Source organism: Heterodontus francisci, unplaced genomic scaffold (assembly GCF_036365525.1).
Source record: "Heterodontus francisci isolate sHetFra1 unplaced genomic scaffold, sHetFra1.hap1 HAP1_SCAFFOLD_85, whole genome shotgun sequence".
Lineage (NCBI taxonomy): Eukaryota > Metazoa > Chordata > Chondrichthyes > Heterodontiformes > Heterodontidae > Heterodontus > Heterodontus francisci.
Genome location: NW_027142342.1, coordinates 3,206,791 through 3,225,381, shown reverse-complemented (window position 1 = coordinate 3,225,381; position 18,591 = coordinate 3,206,791).

Here is an 18,591-nt window from a genome sequence, read left to right as displayed (position 1 = left end):
TGCCGGAATATTGTCAGGACCCATAGCCTTTGCAGTATCCAGTGCCTTCAGTCGTTTCTTGATATCACGCAGAGTGAATTGAATTGGCTGAAGTCCGGCATCTGTAATGCTAGGGACTTCAGGAGGAGGCCGAGATAGATCATCAACTCGGCACTTCCGGCTGAATATCGTTGCAAATGCTTCTGCCTTACTTTTTGCACTGATGTGCTGGGCTCACCCATCATTGAAGTTGGGATATTTGTGGATCGACCTCCTCCAGTTAGTCGTTTAATTGTCCACCACCATTCAGGACAGGATGTGGCAGGACTGCAGAGCTTAGATCTGATCCGTTGGTTATGGGATCGCTTAGCTTTGTCTATTGCAAGCTGTTATGCAGTTTGGCATGCAAGTAGTCCCGGGTAGTAGCTTCACCAGGTTGACACCCCATTTTGAGGTATGCCTGGTGCTGTTTCTGGCAACCCTCCTGCAATCTTTATTGAACCAGGGTTGGTCTCCTGGCTTGATGGTAAATGGTAGAGTGGGGGATATGCCGGGCCATGTGGTTATAGATTATGGTTCAGTACAATTCTGCTGCTGATGATGGCCCACAGCGCCTCATGGATGCCCAGTTTTACGTTGCTCGATCTGTTCAAAATCAATCCGATTTAGCACGGTGATGGTGCCACACAACACGATGGACGGTATCCTCAATGTGAAGGTCGGACTTCGTCTCCACAAGGACTGTGCGGTGGTCACGCCGACCAATACTGTCTTGGACAGAATCATCCGCGGCAGGCAGGTTGGTGAGGACGATGTCAAGTATGTTCTTCCCTGGTGTTCATTCCCCCACCACCTGTCGCAGACCCAGTCTAGCAGCTATGTCCTTTAGGACTCGGCCAGCTCGGTCAGTAGTGGTGCGACCGAGCCACTCTTGGTGATGGAGGTAGAAGTCCCCCACCCAGAGTACATTTTGTGCCCTTGCCACCCCGAATGCTTCCTCCAAGTGGTGTTCAACATGGAGGAGTACAGAGTCATCAGCTGAGGGAGGGCGGTAGGTGGTAATCAGTAGGAGGTTACCTTGCCCATGTTTGACCTGATGCCATGAGACTTCATGTGGCCCGGTGTTGATGTTGAGGACTCCCAGGGCAACTTCCTCCGTACTGTAGGCCACTGTCCCGTCACCACTGCTTGCATTGGTCCTGCCGGTGGGACAGGACATACCCAGGGACAGTGATTGCAGTATCTTGGACATTGTCTGTGAGGTCTGATTCCGGGAGTATGACTTTGTCAGGCTGTTGCTTGACTCGTCTGTGGGACAGCTCTCCAAACTTTGGCACAATCCCCCAGATTTTAGTAAGGAGGGCTTTGCAGGGTCGACAGGGCTGGATACGCCATTGTCGTTTCCGGGTTGTCCGTCCAGTTTCATTCCTTTTTATTGCTTTGCAGCGGTTTGTTACAACTAAGTGGCTTGATGGGCCATTTCAGAGGGCATGTAAGCACATTGCTGTGGGTCTGGAGTTACATGTAGGCCAGATCAGGTAAGCACAGGAGATTTCCTTCCCTAAAGGACATTAGTGAACCTGATGTGTTTTTACAAAAGCAAAACAATGGTTACGTGGCCATCATTAGACTAGCGCTTAATTCCAGATTTATTAATTACATTCAAATTCCACTTCTGCTGTGGTGCGATTCGAACCTCAGTCGCCAGGGAAATACTTTTGGCTTTTGGATTACTAGTCCAGTGATAACACCGTGACACCACCACCTACCGTTTTGTCTCATTTGCATCTGCTGGTGTCCCTGTCTCGCCGCAGTTACTGTTCCCCTCTCACCATCTCCATCTGCAGATGTCCCTGTCTCACTACAGTTACTGTCTCCCCTCTCACCATCTCCATCTGCTGGTGTCCCTGTCTCACTACAGTTACTGTTCCCCTCTCACCATCTCCATCTGCTGATGTCCCTGTCTCACTACAGTTACTGTTCCCCTCTCACCATCTCCATCTGCTGGTATCCCTGTCTCACTACAGTTACTGTCTCCCTCTCACCATCTCCATCTGCTGGTGTCCCTGTCTCACTACAGTTACTGTTCCCCTCTCACCATCTCCATCTGCAGATGTCCCTGTCTCACTACAGTTACTGTCTCCCTCTCACCATCTCCATCTGCAGATGTCCCTGTCTCACTACAGTTACTGTCTCCCTCTCACCATCTCCATCTGCTGGTGTCCCTGTCTCACTACAGTTACTGTCTCCCTCTCACCATCTCCATCTGCAGATGTCCCTGTCTCACTGCAGTTACTGTTCCCCTCTCACCATCTCCATCTGCTGGTGTCCCTGTCTCACTACAGTTACTGTCTCCCTCTCACCATCTCCATCTGCTGGTGTCCCTGTCTCACTACAGTTACTGTTCCCCTCTCACCATCTCCATCTGCTGGTGTCCCTGTCTCACTACAGTTACTGTCTCCCTCTCACCATCTCCATCTGCTGGTGTCCCTGTCTCACTACAGTTACTGTCTCCCTCTCACCATCTCCATCTGCAGATGTCCCTGTCTCACTACAGTTACTGTTCCCCTCTCACCATCTCCATCTGCAGATGTCCCTGTCTCACTACAGTTACTGTTCCCCTCTCACCATCTCCATCTGCTGGTGTCCCTGTCTCACTACAGTTACTGTCTCCCTCTCACCATCTCCATCTGCTGGTGTCCCTGTCTCGCCGCAGTTACTGTTCCCCTCTCACCATCTCCATCTGCAGATGTCCCTGTCTCACTACAGTTACTGTCTCCCTCTCACCATCTCCATCTGCTGATGTCCCTGTCTCACTACAGTTACTGTCTCCCTCTCACCATCTCCATCTGCTGGTGTCCCTGTCTCACTACAGTTACTGTCTCCCTCTCACCATCTCCATCTGCAGATGTCCCTGTCTCACTACAGTTACTGTTCCCCTCTCACCATCTCCATCTGCTGGTGTCCCTGTCTCACTACAGTTACTGTCTCCCTCTCACCATCTCCATCTGCTGGTGTCCCTGTCTCGCTGCAGTTACTGTTCCCCTCTCACCATCTCCATCTGCAGATGTCCCTGTCTCACTACAGTTACTGTTCCCCTCTCACCATCTCCATCTGCAGATGTCCCTGTCTCACTACAGTTACTGTCTCCCTCTCACCATCTCCAGTGAGAATAGCACGACGCCACCGCCTCCTGCCAAAGGCAGGTAGTGAGGCAGGAAAACCTATCATTATACTCAGGGACTCAGGAGCGACCCAAGCCCTCTTGCTGGGGAAAGACATGAGGTTTCCACCAGAGAGTGACTCGAACGCTACAGTTTTAGTTCATGGAATTGGAGGATGTGTATTACCGTACCTTTGTATAAGGTACGCCGAGACAGTGACTTCATATCTGAGATAGTAACTGTAGGTGTTGTCCACAGTTTAACATTTAACGGAATTTATCTACTACTAGGCAATGAATTTTGCCGGTTCAAAAATATCAGTTTCTCCTTTGGTTACAGAGGAATCATGTGAAATTAAGGAAAAGGACCAATTACAGGAACAACTGCCTGGAATATTTCCTGCATTGTTACTTACTCAAGCAATGGCTAAACAGGATCCATTGTCGGAGGTAAATAGGGCACCACATATTGATAATCAGGCATCGTCAACCTTATTTGGGAATTTAGACAATCCAAATGAGGTGTTTAACAGATCATCTATCATTGCAGCACAGCAAGCTGATCCAGAGATCTATCAAATAGTACAGATGGCTCTGTCAGAAGATGAGGTTAAAGGAGTTCTGGAAAGCTATTATATAGCAAACGAGGTTTTGAGGAGGAAATGGAGACTGCCTCATAGACCTGCCAGTGAAAACTGGACAGTTGTTGAACAGATTGTGGTACCACTTAAATATTGATAAGGATTATTAAGGTTAGCACACGATATTCCTTTTTCAGGATGTAGGGGAATTCGGATGACCAAATCACACATAAGCAACATTATCAATGGCAGGTCTTACAAAGGATGTGAGACAATTTTGTAGGTCATGCTACACCTGTCAAATAGTGGGGAATCCTCTAAATACCATAAAACCAGGGGATGAGGTATTAGTGTTGTTACCGAGACAGGGAGAATCAGTGAAAACACTGTTTAGTGGCCCATGTAGAGTGATCAAAAGAGTGGGTAACGTAGATTACTTGATTGAAACCCCTGATCGCTGGGTGAAGAATCGGTTGTGTCAAGTTAATATGCTCAAACTATATTACCGCAGGGAGGAGGATAAGCCAGTACAGGTGTGTCAGGTGATCAGGTCTGTGGAGAAGGAAAAGGATAGTGAGGGTGAGGCAGAAGTAAGCCGAGGAAATTCTCAGATTGCACCTCCAACTATTCGATTAGCGAATGCAGAATGGCTAGGGAAAATTAAACGATAGGCTTTTACAGTTAGAGGCAAAACAGTGTGAGGTCCTAACCAGGGTTTTCACAACGTTTCAAAAAGTTTGTAGGGATAAGCCAGGATGTACAACCTTAGCCACACATGATGTGGGTATATGGGGAGCCATTCCTTTAAACTGACATCCTTGGAGCTTCGGTCCAGATAGACAGGCCCACGTGGAAGCAGAGGTACAATGCATGCTGAAGGGCAGCTGAGATGAACCTAGTCAGGGCAGCTGGAATTCCTACATGGTCTTGATGACTAAACCTGGTGGGACGGCTCAAACTTGCATAGACTCTAGAAACGTCACTGTGGTAAAGAAGGCAGACTCCGACCCAAATTCTGATTTAAAGGACTGTATGGACAGATGGGCAACACAATGTGCCTTAAAGAGACAGCTATGTTGGAAGGATACTATCAAATTCCTTTGACACCCCAGGGTAAGAAAAAAATCAGCTTCTGTTACACCGGACAGGGATTTTCAGTGTCAATTGATGCCATATAGGTTAAGGGGCACTCGAGCAACTTCTCAGAGAATAGCGAAACAATTAGTGGTCGGTGCTCCTAGCTGTGCAGCTCACCTGGCTGAGGTGATGGACAATAGGCAGAATTGGAATGATAACACGAAACAGTTGCAAGATGATGCTTGTTAATTGGAACAACCTCTTGAACATTTAAAGCCAAAATATTCTGGTGGAAATTGTTGCTGTAGTTTAAACTTTTTTTTTCCAGAAATGTGTAAATCTGTAAATGCGTGGAAAAAAGATACTAGCATTTTTTCAATTTGTATTTTTTTTAGTCATTGTAATGAAACACATTTCGGGAATGGCGTTTCATTCCACTGGGGGTGGAGGTGTCATGGTCCTGTAGTTTTTCAGAATATGCAGTTTGCCTTTGAGGCTTTCAAGTGATCCGTATTGCTTTAAGAGCCGGCAAACCTTAGGAGTTAGAGGAAGGTGCATTTTCATTGCCTTAGAAACAGCCATTTGGAGACTGCAATTAAAGGGTGCATTCTCGTTACCATAGAAAGAGACACTGGGAGTGAACCTGATGCAATACATTTGTTCCAATTCAGTTTTATACTGGCTTATGAGTTGAAGACAGTTTTTTCTAACAGACAGATTGACAGAAGACACCGTTGTGGCGTCAGCACCTGGAAAAAGAGCTCTCAACCATTTAAACTGAAGGAATGGGAATTTAGTCTAGTTATTATCTTTCAAAATTCTAAAAACTCAAGCCAAGATAGAGATCTCTGGTCATTTAAACTGAAGGAAGGGAAGTTGGACTGTGACAATATTTTACCCCTCAAAAACTCTAAAGTCAGCTTGGTTCCATTGAAAGAGTTTGCAAGTCATTAATTATTGCAATTCGCTCGAGAAGGAAAGCAACATTCCATGAAGACTTCAAGCAACAAACATCCTGTGAGAACTACGAGCAACATCCTGTGATGACTTGAAGCAACATTGGACTGTAAATTTGCAAGGACTCAATTTGTTCCATTTTAAATGTTGCTTTTATCTTCATAGTGTTTAGTTCTTCTAATTAAACAGTTAATTTATTGATTTAAGTGCAAGATGAAAAACTGCGATAACATGTCTCTATTTTCAGCAATACCCACGTTCTGTGCTACTAAACGATGATGAATAAAGTTATTGTTGATTGTTATCTTCGGCTTCATAAGGTATTGGCGAATTATATTGCAGTTCATTGTTATATTGGTCTTGATAAATAATACAAAGTGAAAAGAAAACTGCAGTTAGTTTTACATTGAACCTGAGAAACTTTTTTGTTCTTTATTTGTTCATAGGATGTAGACATCGCTGGATAGGCCAGCATTTATTGCCCATCCCTAATTGCCCTTCAGAGGCTGGTTGTGAGATTGAACCATTACAGTCCATCTGGGTCAGGTACACTGCAGTGCTGTTAGAAAGGGTGTTCCAGGATTTTAAATCATTGATAGTGAAGGAACAGCAACATTGTCCAAGTCAGGATGGTCTGTGGCTTGGAAAGAAACTTGCAGGTGGTCATGTTCCCATCTATCTGCTGTCCTTGTCCTTCTAGGTGGCAGACGTCGTGGGTTTGGAAGGTGCTATCAGGGGAGCCTTTGTGTGCTACTCCAGTGCATCTTGCTGATGGCACACATTGCTGCCACAGCCCATTCCAATGCTGCCATGGACACATGTATCTGCGATAGGCAGATTGGTGAGGACGAGGTCAAGTATGTTTTTCCCTCTTGTTGGTTCGCTCACCACCTGCCACAGACTCTGTAGAGCAGCTATGTTCTTTGGTACACAGCCACTACAGTCAGTAGTGGTGCTCACGAGCCACTCTTGGTGATGGACAGTGAAGTCCCCCAAGCAGAGTATATTCTGTGCCCTTGCCACACTTAATGCCTCCTCCAAGTGCTGTTCAACTTAGAGGAGTACTGATTCATCAGCTGAGTGAGGGGGTCAAGGGTGGTATGTGTTAATCAGTAGGAGGTTTTCTTGCCCATGTTTTACCTGATACCATGAAACTTCATGGGCTCTGAGGTCCCTCATCCCTGGGACCATTCTATTCAATCTCACCCTTCATGCTCGAAGGATAACAATCCCAGCTTTTCCAGTCTCTCCACATGAACTGAGGCCCTCATCCCTGCTCATTTTCTGGTCAATCTCCCTTTTAACATTCCCTGCTCCATGGTGAATAATCGCAATTTCTCCATTCTTTCCACATTCACTGAAGTCACACATCCCTGCTCCCATTCTGGTCAATCTCCTCTTTCACCCTTTCTAAAGCCTTCATGTCTTTCATAAAGTGTAGTTTCCAGAACTGGCCACAATACTGCAGTTGAGACAGCAGCACATGTACAGGCCGACACCACCTACCCCGACAGCATCTCATCAAGCAAGACGATTCAGAGTGCGACAAAATAAACGTGGTTACAACAAAGAAAGTGCTTGCTGCCGCCCTTGGACACCGTCTCCTTGTGGGAAATGGAGGCAGAATTCCCAACTCCCACCTCTTTGTTCCATCAATCAAAATGATAGTTGCTCATCCCCCAATACACTTTGAGAGAGTCGTCAGCAAAGCATTTGGGATCTTGGGCTTCATAAATGTAGGCATTGAGTATAAAAACAGGGAAATTGTGCTGAACCATGATAAAGCTCTGGTTTATGACTTTAACCCCTTGCAGGGACTAAACCAAATCAGCAGCACATCCCCACGAATCTCCTTTAAGCAAGCTGAAACCAGACAAACTCTCAAACACTTATTTGAGTCCAAAGAATTGCACCAGCTTTCCCACAAAGAAAGAAAACCAACAGAGAATTTTACCATCTTTCAGATAACCTTTTTCTAATATTTTTGTGGCTTAATCATAAATAGTCCACATATTATAAGGGTCTGGGAAACTCTCTTCAATACGTATCTCTCCACTTAAAGAGACACAGAGAGGTGGATCTTACAATTGTATACAGAATACTACATGAGACAATTTATTAACTTTTATATATTTATTAAAATATTTAACCTGCAATAAACTTCTTAAGTGTATAAGTATATCACAATATCAAATATTACTGAGAGATGCAACACACATTCTTATTTCTAACATAGAATCCAAAAGTTTAGTCTTGCTAATTCTACAGCAAAATTATCTTAGAATATCCAGGAGATCCATCAAAATTTAAAGTAAACGTGTACCTTAAATCCCCGATTAAGGCATGGGATGAGAAGTGGTGTCGAGGATTCAACACCATTCAGTGTTTTCTTTCGTACCTTGTATTTCTATACTTTGTCTAAGGTGTCATATGACTTTTGAATTTTGCATGTGACTTTTTTGTCGTTCCTTTGAAAATCCATATATTTGTTTTACTCGAATTTGCAGTTTGTGGGCTTTTATCTGGTGAAAGTGTTTATAATGGTGTTTACCTGATGTCTTTTGTTCCCATTTGTTGTTAATTACCCTTTCCAAGGCACTCCAAAGCAACCCCAGGAGCCGCACTGTCTGAACAACGACCCTATACTCTAATTAAGGTTTATTGCTACCTCTTACTGAGGTCACACACGATATTTCAATCTGTGTGTTTATCGCCCATGTCCCTGGTAATGGCGATTCTATTCTGACAAAGACCTTGAAATGTTTAACTCTACCATCTTAAAGGGGACCTCAGTGAGCGCTGAAAACTAACCATTTATTAAATATTTAACTCTAAAGGTATAATCTACCAACTATTTCCAAATTCTACTTAATCAAGCCTATTATACCTATATTCCTTCACAACACTTCAGGGAGAATGTGAGGGCCCTTTAGAGGGTGCAGAGGAGATTTACCAGAATGGTTCCAGGGTCGAGGGATTTTAGTTATAAGGTTAGATTGGAAAAGCTGGGATTGTTCTCCTCAGAGCAAATGAGATTGAGGGGAAATTTGATAGAGGTTTACAAGATTATGTCAGGATTTGATAAGTTAGACAAGTAAAATCTCTTCCCATTAACTGCTGGGACAAGGACTAGGGGACGCAGATTGAAGGCTTAGGATGAAAGATGCAAGGAGGAGGGGGAGGAATATTTTTTTACACAGCGTGCAGAAATGACTGGAACTCACTGCCCTTGAGGGTGATGGAAGTGGAGCCAAATGATTTCAAAAGGAAATTGGATGAACACTTAAAGAAATAAACTTGCAGGTCTACGGGGAATGAGCAGGGGAGTGGGACTGACTGGATAGTTCCATGGGGAGCCAGCATGGACTCAATGGGCTGAATTTCCTCCTTCTATGCTGCGAATGGCTCTATGACACTCTGGAATCTTTTCTCAAAGTCTTCAGGATGATGGTTAGGAGATTGTGGAAGCTCTTGTGTTTAAACTCAGCGTTGTATGTGTTGACGGCTCCGTAGCTTTCCAGATCATTGTTCAAGTTCTTGCACCAGGCTCCCGTTAATGGTGTTAGCTGTCACCGTGATCATGTCCTCTCAGAGACCCACCCAGGCTTTGAGATTTGTCTTTGTCCTCGTTCCAGATCTTCTCAAACTCTGAGTCATTCCGCAGATCTTTCCACAGATATTGTCAAGCCATGTCATCCCAGTCATCTGCCTGTGTGAAGAAACAGGCAGCGGCATATTTCACCAGGTTCAGCTCTGGGTTTACTTTGGAACAGATTCCTGACAACAGATTCCTGTTGCCAGTGGCCCACAAACTGACTAAAATCTAACCTGCCAATCAGAAAAACAGAATTCTCAAACTTCGACCTGACAATCATAACAACTGAATTCCTAAACTTCGACCTGACAATCAGAAAAAACAGAAATCCCAAACTCTGAGCTGCCAATCAGAAAGAGAGAATTCCCAAACTCTGACCTGCCAATCAGAAAGACACAATTTCCAATTCTGACCTGTCAAACAGAAATAGAATACCCAAACTCCGACCTGCCAATCAGAAAGAAGGAATTCCCAAATTCTGACCTGCCAATCAGAAAGACAGAATTCCCAATGATACTGATCCTGCTTCCAGCTATGGTAATCCCAAAGTTGTTCACAGCAATGAGGGCCATCGAAACTGAGGTCACTGTTGTGTTGTAGGAAACGTGACAGGCATTGAGTGCACAGCAAGATCCCACTGACAGTTCTGTCACTGACCTAAAACATTAACTCTATTTCTCTCTCCACAGATACTGCCAAACCTGCTGAGTATTTCCAGTACTTTCTGCTTTTATTCCGAACTGATGTTGCTTAGAGTTAAATATTGGGCCCAGGAACACCAGGGAAAATAGCCCACTCCCCGCTCTTCTTGGAATCGTGCCTTGGGATCTTTTACATCCACACAAGAGGGCAGAGGGGGCCTCATATTAATGTCTCATCGTGAAAACCCGCACCTCCGATAATGTGGCACTTACACAGTACTGATCATCTGGCAGTGAGGCACACCCTTCAGTACTGACCATTCTACATTGCAGCATTCCCTCAGGACTGGCCATCCGACAGTGCAGCGCTCCCTCAGTACTGACACTCCCCCCCCCCGATACTGCAGCATTCCCTCAGAACTAATCCTCCGACAATGTGACACTCCCTCACTACCGACCTTCCCACAGTGCAGTACAGCCTCAGTACTGACCCTCCGACAGTGCAGCACTCCCTCAGTACTGACCCTTCGACAGTGCAGCACTCAGTCAGTACTGACCCTTCGATGCTGCTGCATTCCCTCAATACTGACCCAGCGATAATGTGGCACTGACTCAGTACTGACCCTCTGACAATGCAGCGCTCCCTCGGTAGTGACTCAGTATTGACCCTCTGAAGTGCAGCACTCCCTCAGTACTGACCCTCCGACAGTGGAGCATTCCCTCAGTACTGACCCTACGACAGTGCAGCGCTCCCTCAGAATAGACCCTGCGACAGTGCAGCACTCCCTCAGTACGACCCTGCGATAGTGCAGCACTCCCTTATGTTTTCAAATTAAGCACGGCGTATATATCACCACGATACCTAAAACCACTGTGAGGACATGGAAGATAATGTTAAACCAGGAGTGAGTCTACACATTTGACCCCCAGTTCCATAAGTCCTCCCACCAAGTAGAATCGTTTATCTCATCAACCTCATCTTGTAGCTTCTTCGACTGTTGTTCCAGATTGTTTTACACTACAGCTATGGATTCGAGCTGCTTTCTCTCTTTACTCCAGCATGTGGGCAATGGCTGAATAGTATATTCGTATTCCTGGAGGTAAGTTATCAAGTCCTCTTTAATACTTTCTATCACGCTTATAATTTCTGTCTTTCGTTTATGTATGTCTACCAACTCCATCATTCCTATTCTGGTTGGTATTTGTGGGTTGAAATAGAACGTACTGTTGCTCACTGGACAAGTGCTGTTATGTCTATACTGGTATTCCTTCTGCGTAGTGGTTAAGACATATCTCCCCTTTCCCATATCGACCACATGGGTTAGCCCTGACAATGCTTTTCTAGTTTCCATGATGCAATTCACAGTGGCATTACATCCACATTTTGACTCTGCTGTTTTAGATTGAGGATGAGGACATATGACCACCTGGTTTTCCAGACTACACTCAGAAAACGTCGTTCCGGCTTTCTCTTTTCCAATTTCCACAACATAGGCTAATATATCATAATATTTTATGTAATCTTTTCCCCTTATCACCCCTGCATCTGTACCAGTGACCGAAGGGGACAGCAGACTGAGACCACTTTGGCTGTCTCACTGACCCCGGGGGAGAGCAGACAACCCCACTGAGTCTGTATCACAGACCGCGTGGAGAGCAGGCTGATCCCACTGTGTCTGTACCACTGACCCCACGGGAGAGCAGACTGACCTGTCTGTATCTGTAACACTAACCCCGGGGAGAGCAGACTGACCTGTCTGTATCTGTAACACTAACCCCGGGGAGAGCAGACTGACCCCTCAACGTTTGCAACACATATTCCCGGGGGTAGCAGATTGACCGCAATGTTTCTGTATCACTGACCTCAGGGAGAGCGAACTGACCCCAGTGAGTATCTATCATGGAACCCGGTGGAGAGCAGACTGACTCCATTGTGTCTGCATCACTGATCAAAGGGGAGAGCAGATAGACCCCAAAGTGACTGTGTCGCTGACCCCGGGATCCAGCAGATTAATCCCACTGTGTCTGCATCATTGACCCCTGGGAAAGTGGACTGACCCCATTCTGTCTTTATCACTGACATCGCCGGAGAACAGTCTGACACCAGTGTGCCTGTGTCACTAACCCCAGAACTTTTCAGTCTAATCCTACTGTGTCTGTATCATAGAGCATGGGGAGAGCATACTGTCCCCACCGTGTCGTTAACACTGACCCCGGGGAAAGCAGACTAACACCACTCTGCCTGCAACACTGTGCCCGGGGAGTGCAGACCGATTCCATTGCCTCTGTATCCAGACACCGGGGGAGAGCAGACTGGTCCCGCTGTGTCTGTATCACTGACCGAAATGGACAGCAGACTGGCCCCTCTGTGTATCACTGACAATGTGGAGAGCAGATTGATCCCACTGTGCCTGTTTCCATGACCCTCGGGGTACAGCAATCTGAAAATACTGTGTATCACTGATCCATGTGGAGAACAGATTGACACCACTGTGTCTGTAACACTGACCGAAGGGGACAGCAGGCTGGCCCCTCTGTGTATCACTGACACTGTGGAGAGCAGATTGACCCCACTATGCTTGTTTCACTGTGCAGTTACATCCCACTGTGTCTGTAACAGTAACCCGGGGAGAGCAGACTGACCCCACTTTGTTTGTATCACTGACCCGGGGAGAACAGACTGATCCCACTGATGTCTGTATCACTATGCCCGGGGAGAGCAGACTGATCCCACTGTGTCTGTGTCATTGACCCGGGACGAGAACAGACTGGCCCCTTAATGTCTGCATCACAAGCGCCGGGGAGACTAGACTGACCCCACTTGTCTGTATCACTGACCGGAGGGGAAAGCAGACTGTCCCCATTGTGTCTGCATCACTGACCCAGGATCCAGCAGATTGATCCCACTGTGTCTGCATCCCTGACCCAGGATCCAGCAGATTGATCCCACTGTGTCTGCATCACTGACCCTGGGAAAGCGGACTATCCCCACTGTGTCTGCATCACTGACCCCTGGGAAAGCAAACCGACCCCATTCTGTCTTTATCACTGACATCGCCGGAGAACAGACTGACCCCAATGTGTCTGTGTTACTAAGCCCTGAGGAGTGCAGTCTGAATCCATTGTGTCTGTATTATCGAGCATGGGGAGAGCAGACTGTCCCCACCGTGTTGTTATCACTGACCCGCGGGAGAGCAGACTGACACCATTGTGTCTGTATCACTGACCCCGGGGAGAGCAGTCTGATTCCATTGCCTCTGTATCCAGACACCGGGGGAGAGCAGACTGACCCCACTGTCTCTCTTTCACTGACCGAAAGGGACAGCAGACTGGCCCCTCTGTGTATCACTGACAATGTGGAGAGCAGGTTGGCCCCACTGTGTCTGTGTCCCTGATTCTAGGGGTACGGCAATCTGAAAATACTGTGTATCACTGACCCCTGTGGAGAACAGACTGACCCAACTGTGTCTGTATCATTAACCTCGCGGAGCGCATATTGATCCCACTGTATCTGTATCAGTAACCCTACGGGAGAGCAGTCTGACCCCAATGTGTCTGCATCACTGACGTGGGGAGAGCAGACTGACAACAAAGTGTCTGTGTCACTGACCCCGGGGAGACAAGTCCGACCCCACTGTGTCTGTATCACTGACCCGAGGGGAAAGCAGACTGTCCCCACTGTGTCTGCATCACTGACCCCTAGGAAAGCGGACTGACCCTACTTTGTCTTCATCAGTGACCCAACAGGAGTGCAGTCTGACCCCACTGTGTCTGTATCATCGAGCACGGGGAGAGCAGACTGACACCATTGTGTCTGTATCACTGACCGAAGGGGACAGCAGACTGGCCGCTCTGTGCATTACTGACACTGTGGAGAGAAGATTGTGCCTGTTTCCCTGACTCCAGGGGTTTGGTAATCTGAAAATACTGTGTATCACTGACCTCGTGGAGTGCAGATTGATCCCACTGTGTCTGTATCACTGTGCAGTTTCATCCCACTGTGTCTGTATCACTGACCCCAGGAAGAGCAGACTGACCCCACTTTGCCTTCATCACTGCCCCGGGGAGAGCAGACAGACACCAATGTGTCTATATCAGTGACACGGGATGAGCAAACTGACAGCATTGTGTCTGTATCACCGACCCCGGGGAAAGCAGCCTGATTCCATTGCTTCTGCACCACTGACTCGGTGGGAGAGCAGACTGACCCCACTGTGTCTTTATCACTGACTCAAGGGGACAACAGACTGGCCCCTCTGTGTATTACTGACACTGTGTAGAGCAGATTGACTCCAATGTGCCTGTTTCCCTGACCCCAGGGGTGTGGCAATCTGAAAATGCTGTGCATCACTGACCGCTAAGGAGAACAGACTGACCCCACTATGTCTGTATCACTGACCCCGGGGAGAGCAGACTGACCCCAATGTGTCTATATCACTGAGCCAGGGAGAGCAGACTGACCCCACTGTGTCTATATCACTGATCCGCGGAGAGCAGACGGAACCCATTGTGCCTCTATCAGTGACCCCGTGGGTGAGCAGACTGACCCCAAAGTGTCTTTGTCACTGACCCTGAAGGAGAACAGGCTGACTCCATACTGTCTGTATCACAAACCCTGGGGAGAGCAGACTGACCCCACTGTGTCTGTATCACAAACCCCGGGGGCATCAGACTGAACCCACAGTGTCTGTGTCACTGACCCGCGGGGAAAGCAGACTGTCCCTACTGTGTCTGTATCACTGACCCTGTAGGCGAGCAGACTGACCACACAGTGTCTCTTTCACTGACCCGGGGAGAGCAGAATGACCAGACTGTGTTTGTATCACTGACTCCGGTAGAGAGCAGACTGATCCCACTGTTTCTGTGTCACTCACCCCGGGAGAGATCAGACTGACCCCACTGTGTCTGACTTTCACTCCCTCTCTGACTTTCTCTGTCTCTTTCTCTGCTTTCTCTCGCTTTCTTTGGCATTTTCTGACTTTCCCCTTCCGTCAATTTCATCGCCCACCAATTTCTCCCCCTCAAGTTTCAAAATGACTTTGGGGCCCCTGTCAATTTGAGTGCAGTGTAGATTTACTGGAATGTTTACCGGGCTCCAAGGGTTCAATTACAGGGCAATGGGGAACAAATAGGTATGTATTCCCTGGAACTTTGTAGGATGAGGGATGATTTGGTCAAATTTGGTGAGATATTAAGCGGAACTGATGGGGTATATTGGGGTCAAAAATACTATTTCGACAGGTCAGGGAGTCTGGCACCAGTGAGCACGGTATAAAAAATAGAGGCAGACCTTTCAGGAGTGAATTTAGGCAACACTTCTACACACATAAGGTGGTATTAGTCCTTTGATGATAAACAAATTGTTCATTTTTAAATCTAAGGCTGACCTCATCGAATTCCTTTTGGAAATTGAAATATTGTTCTGCCGCTCTCTGTCTCTGAGTCACTCTGTTTCTCTATGTGTTTTAGTGCGTGTGTTTCTGTGAGTATGTTCTGTGTGAACGCGTGTCTGTGTGCATGTGTTTCTGTGTGCATGTGTGTGTTCCATTTGTTTGTGTGTGTGTTTCTGTGCATATGTGTGTGTTTCTGTGTCTGCTTCTGTGAGTGTGCCTCTATGAGTGTGTGTGGCTATGCCTTTTTCTCTGTCACTTTTCCGAAACTTTGTAAAACCCATATACATCTGTTTGGCTGCGTTTGGTGACACCACAACTGCAGACAGTGCACTTTCTTACGCAGGCTGGTAAGAAACCCATATCCGCAGCTGGCTCCAATGTTCCCGTGAAAGTTCAGTTGTTGTGAGTGCCCAGTTTTTTTTTGTCATGAACAGTCACTTGAAATTGTTCAAGAATCTTTGCAGACACATACACTGCATCACAGAACAAGACCTGCATGGTTCCTTCCAGATTGCTGCAAAGAGTTTAGCAGTAAAGCTGAGCGACACTCTCCTTTCCTGTCTCTTTCTCTTTCTCGCTGGTTCTTTCTCCCCATTGCCATACTTCCCTCTCTCTGTTATCCTCTCTCCATCTCTGTCCCTGTTCTTTCTCACTGTTACTCTCTCCATCTGGATGGAGGAGGCGAAAGAGAGGTATATATAGAGGCAGCTTTCTTCTCTTCTTCTTCTTTGGCCTTTTTGTCTCGAGAGACAGTGGGTAAGTGCCTAGAGGTGGTCGGTCGTTTGTGAAGCAATGCCTGGAGTGGCTATAAAGGCCAATTCTACAGTGACAGACTCTTCCGTGGGCTCTGCAGATAAAATTAGTTGTCGGGGCTGTTACACAGTTGGCTCTCTCCTTGCACTTCTCTCTTTTTTCCTGCCAACAGCTAAGCCTCTTCAACTCACCAGTCTTTAGCCCCGCCTTTATGGCTGTCAGCCAGCTCTGGTGATCACTGGAAACTGACTCCCACGACTTGTGATCAACGTCACAAGACTTCATGTTGTGTTTGCAGATGTCTTTACAGCAGAGACATGGACAGCCATTGGGTCTGTTACCAGTGACGAGCTCGCTGTACAATGTGTCCTTGGGGATCCTGCCATCTTCCAGACGGCTCACATGGCCAGGCCATTTCAAGCGCCGCGGGCTCACTAGGGTGTATATGCTGGGGATGTTGTCTGCCTCGCGGACTTCTGTATTGGAGATACGGTCCTGCCACCTGATGCCAAGGATTTTACAGAGTAAGGAAAGATGAAATGAATTGAGACGTCGCTCTTGGCTGACATACGTTGTCCAGGCCTCGCTGCCATAGAGCAAGGTACTGAGGACACAGGCCTGATACACTCGGACTTTTGTGTTCCGTGTCAGTGCGCCATTTTCCCACACTCTCTTGGCCACTCTGGACATAGCAGTGGAAGCCTTTCCCATGTGCTTGTTGATTTCTGCATCTAGAGACAGGTTACTGGTGATAGTGGAGCCTAGGTAGGTGAACTCTTGAACCACTTCCAGAGCATGGTCGCCGATATTGATGGATTGAGGATTTCTGACGTCCTGTCCCATGATGTTTGTTTTCTTGAGGCTGATGGTTAGGCCAAATTCGTTGCAGGCAGACGCAATCCTGTTGATTAGTCTATGCAAACACTCTTCAGTGTGAGATGTTAATGCAACATTGTCAGCAAAGAGGAGTTTCCTGATGAGGACCTTCCGTACTTTCACCTTGTTTCTAAGATGGGCAAGGTTGAACAACCTGCCACCTGATCTTGTGTGGAGGAAAATTCCTTCTTCTGATGACTTGAGTGCGTGAGAGAGCAGCAGGGAGAAGAAGATATCAAACAGTGTAGATGCGAGAACACAGCTGTGTTTCACTCTACTCAGGATAGGAAAGGGATCTGATGAGGAGCCGCTATGCTGAATTGTGCCTTTCATATTGTCATGGAATGAGGTGATGATACTTAGTAGCTTTGGTGGACATCCGATCTTTTCTAGTCGTCTGAAGAGACCACATCTGCTGACGAGGTCAAAGGCTTTGGTGAGATCTATGAAAGCAAAGTAGAGGGGCATCTGTTGTTTGTGGCATTTCTCCTGTAGCTGGTGAAGGGAGAACAGCATGTCAATGGTGGATCTCTCTGCTCGATAGCCTCACTGTGCCTCAGGGTAGACATGCTCAGCCAGCTTCTGAAGTCTGTTTAAAACGACTCGAGGGAAGACTTTCCCCACTGTGCTGAGCAGGGAGATTCCACGGTAGTTGTTGCCGTCACCAAGGTCACCCTTGTCCATATAGAGGGTGATGATATTGGCATCTTGCATGTCCTGTTGTACTGTTCCCTCATCCCAGCACAGGCAAAGCAGTTCATGGACTGCTGAGAGTATAGCAGGCTTAGCACTCTTGATTATTTCAGAGGTAATGCCGTCCTTCCCATGGGATTTTCCACTGGCTACAGAATCAATGGCATCACTGAGTTCCGATGTTGTTGGCTGTTCGTCCAGCTCATCCATGACTGGCAGAGACTGGTCTGCAGTGAAGGCGGTTTCAGTGACAAAATTTTCCCTGGAGTACAGTTCTCGGTAGTGCTCCACCCAGTGGTCCATTTGCTTGCGTTGGTCAGTGATTGTGTCCCCAAATTTAGACTTGAGAGGGGCTATCTTCCTGATAGTTGGCCCAAACGCTTTCTTAATATCATTATACATTCCTCTGATGTTTCCGGCGTCGGAGGTCGGCTGAATACGACTGCATTGGTGTTGCCAGCAGTCATTTGCAAAGCGCCTGGCTGTTCTTTTTGCAGTGCTTCTGCCTACTTTAAGTGCTACAGATTTTAACTCACTGGGGCCTTTCTTGTAGTTCAACAGTGCAATGTGCCTAGCGGCTATGATAGGTTCCAAAGATTGAAACCAGTCCACATTCTGCTTCTCACGTTTGCCATAGGTGGTCATTACTGAGCCGTAGATGGCATCTCTGATGTGGGCCCACTTGGTTTCTGCATTCCCTGCAGGAGTGTTTTGAAGGGCTTTTTCAAGTGAAATTAGAAACGTGTGAAACAGCTGCAGATAAGAAATTCTGCTGTGTTGATTTGCGGGCGTGGGGGCCCTTCTGCTTGGAGTGATGTAACTTCTTTGGTTTGAGTCTAACTTTGCTGCACACCAGGGAGTGGTGACAAGACAAAGGCGAGAG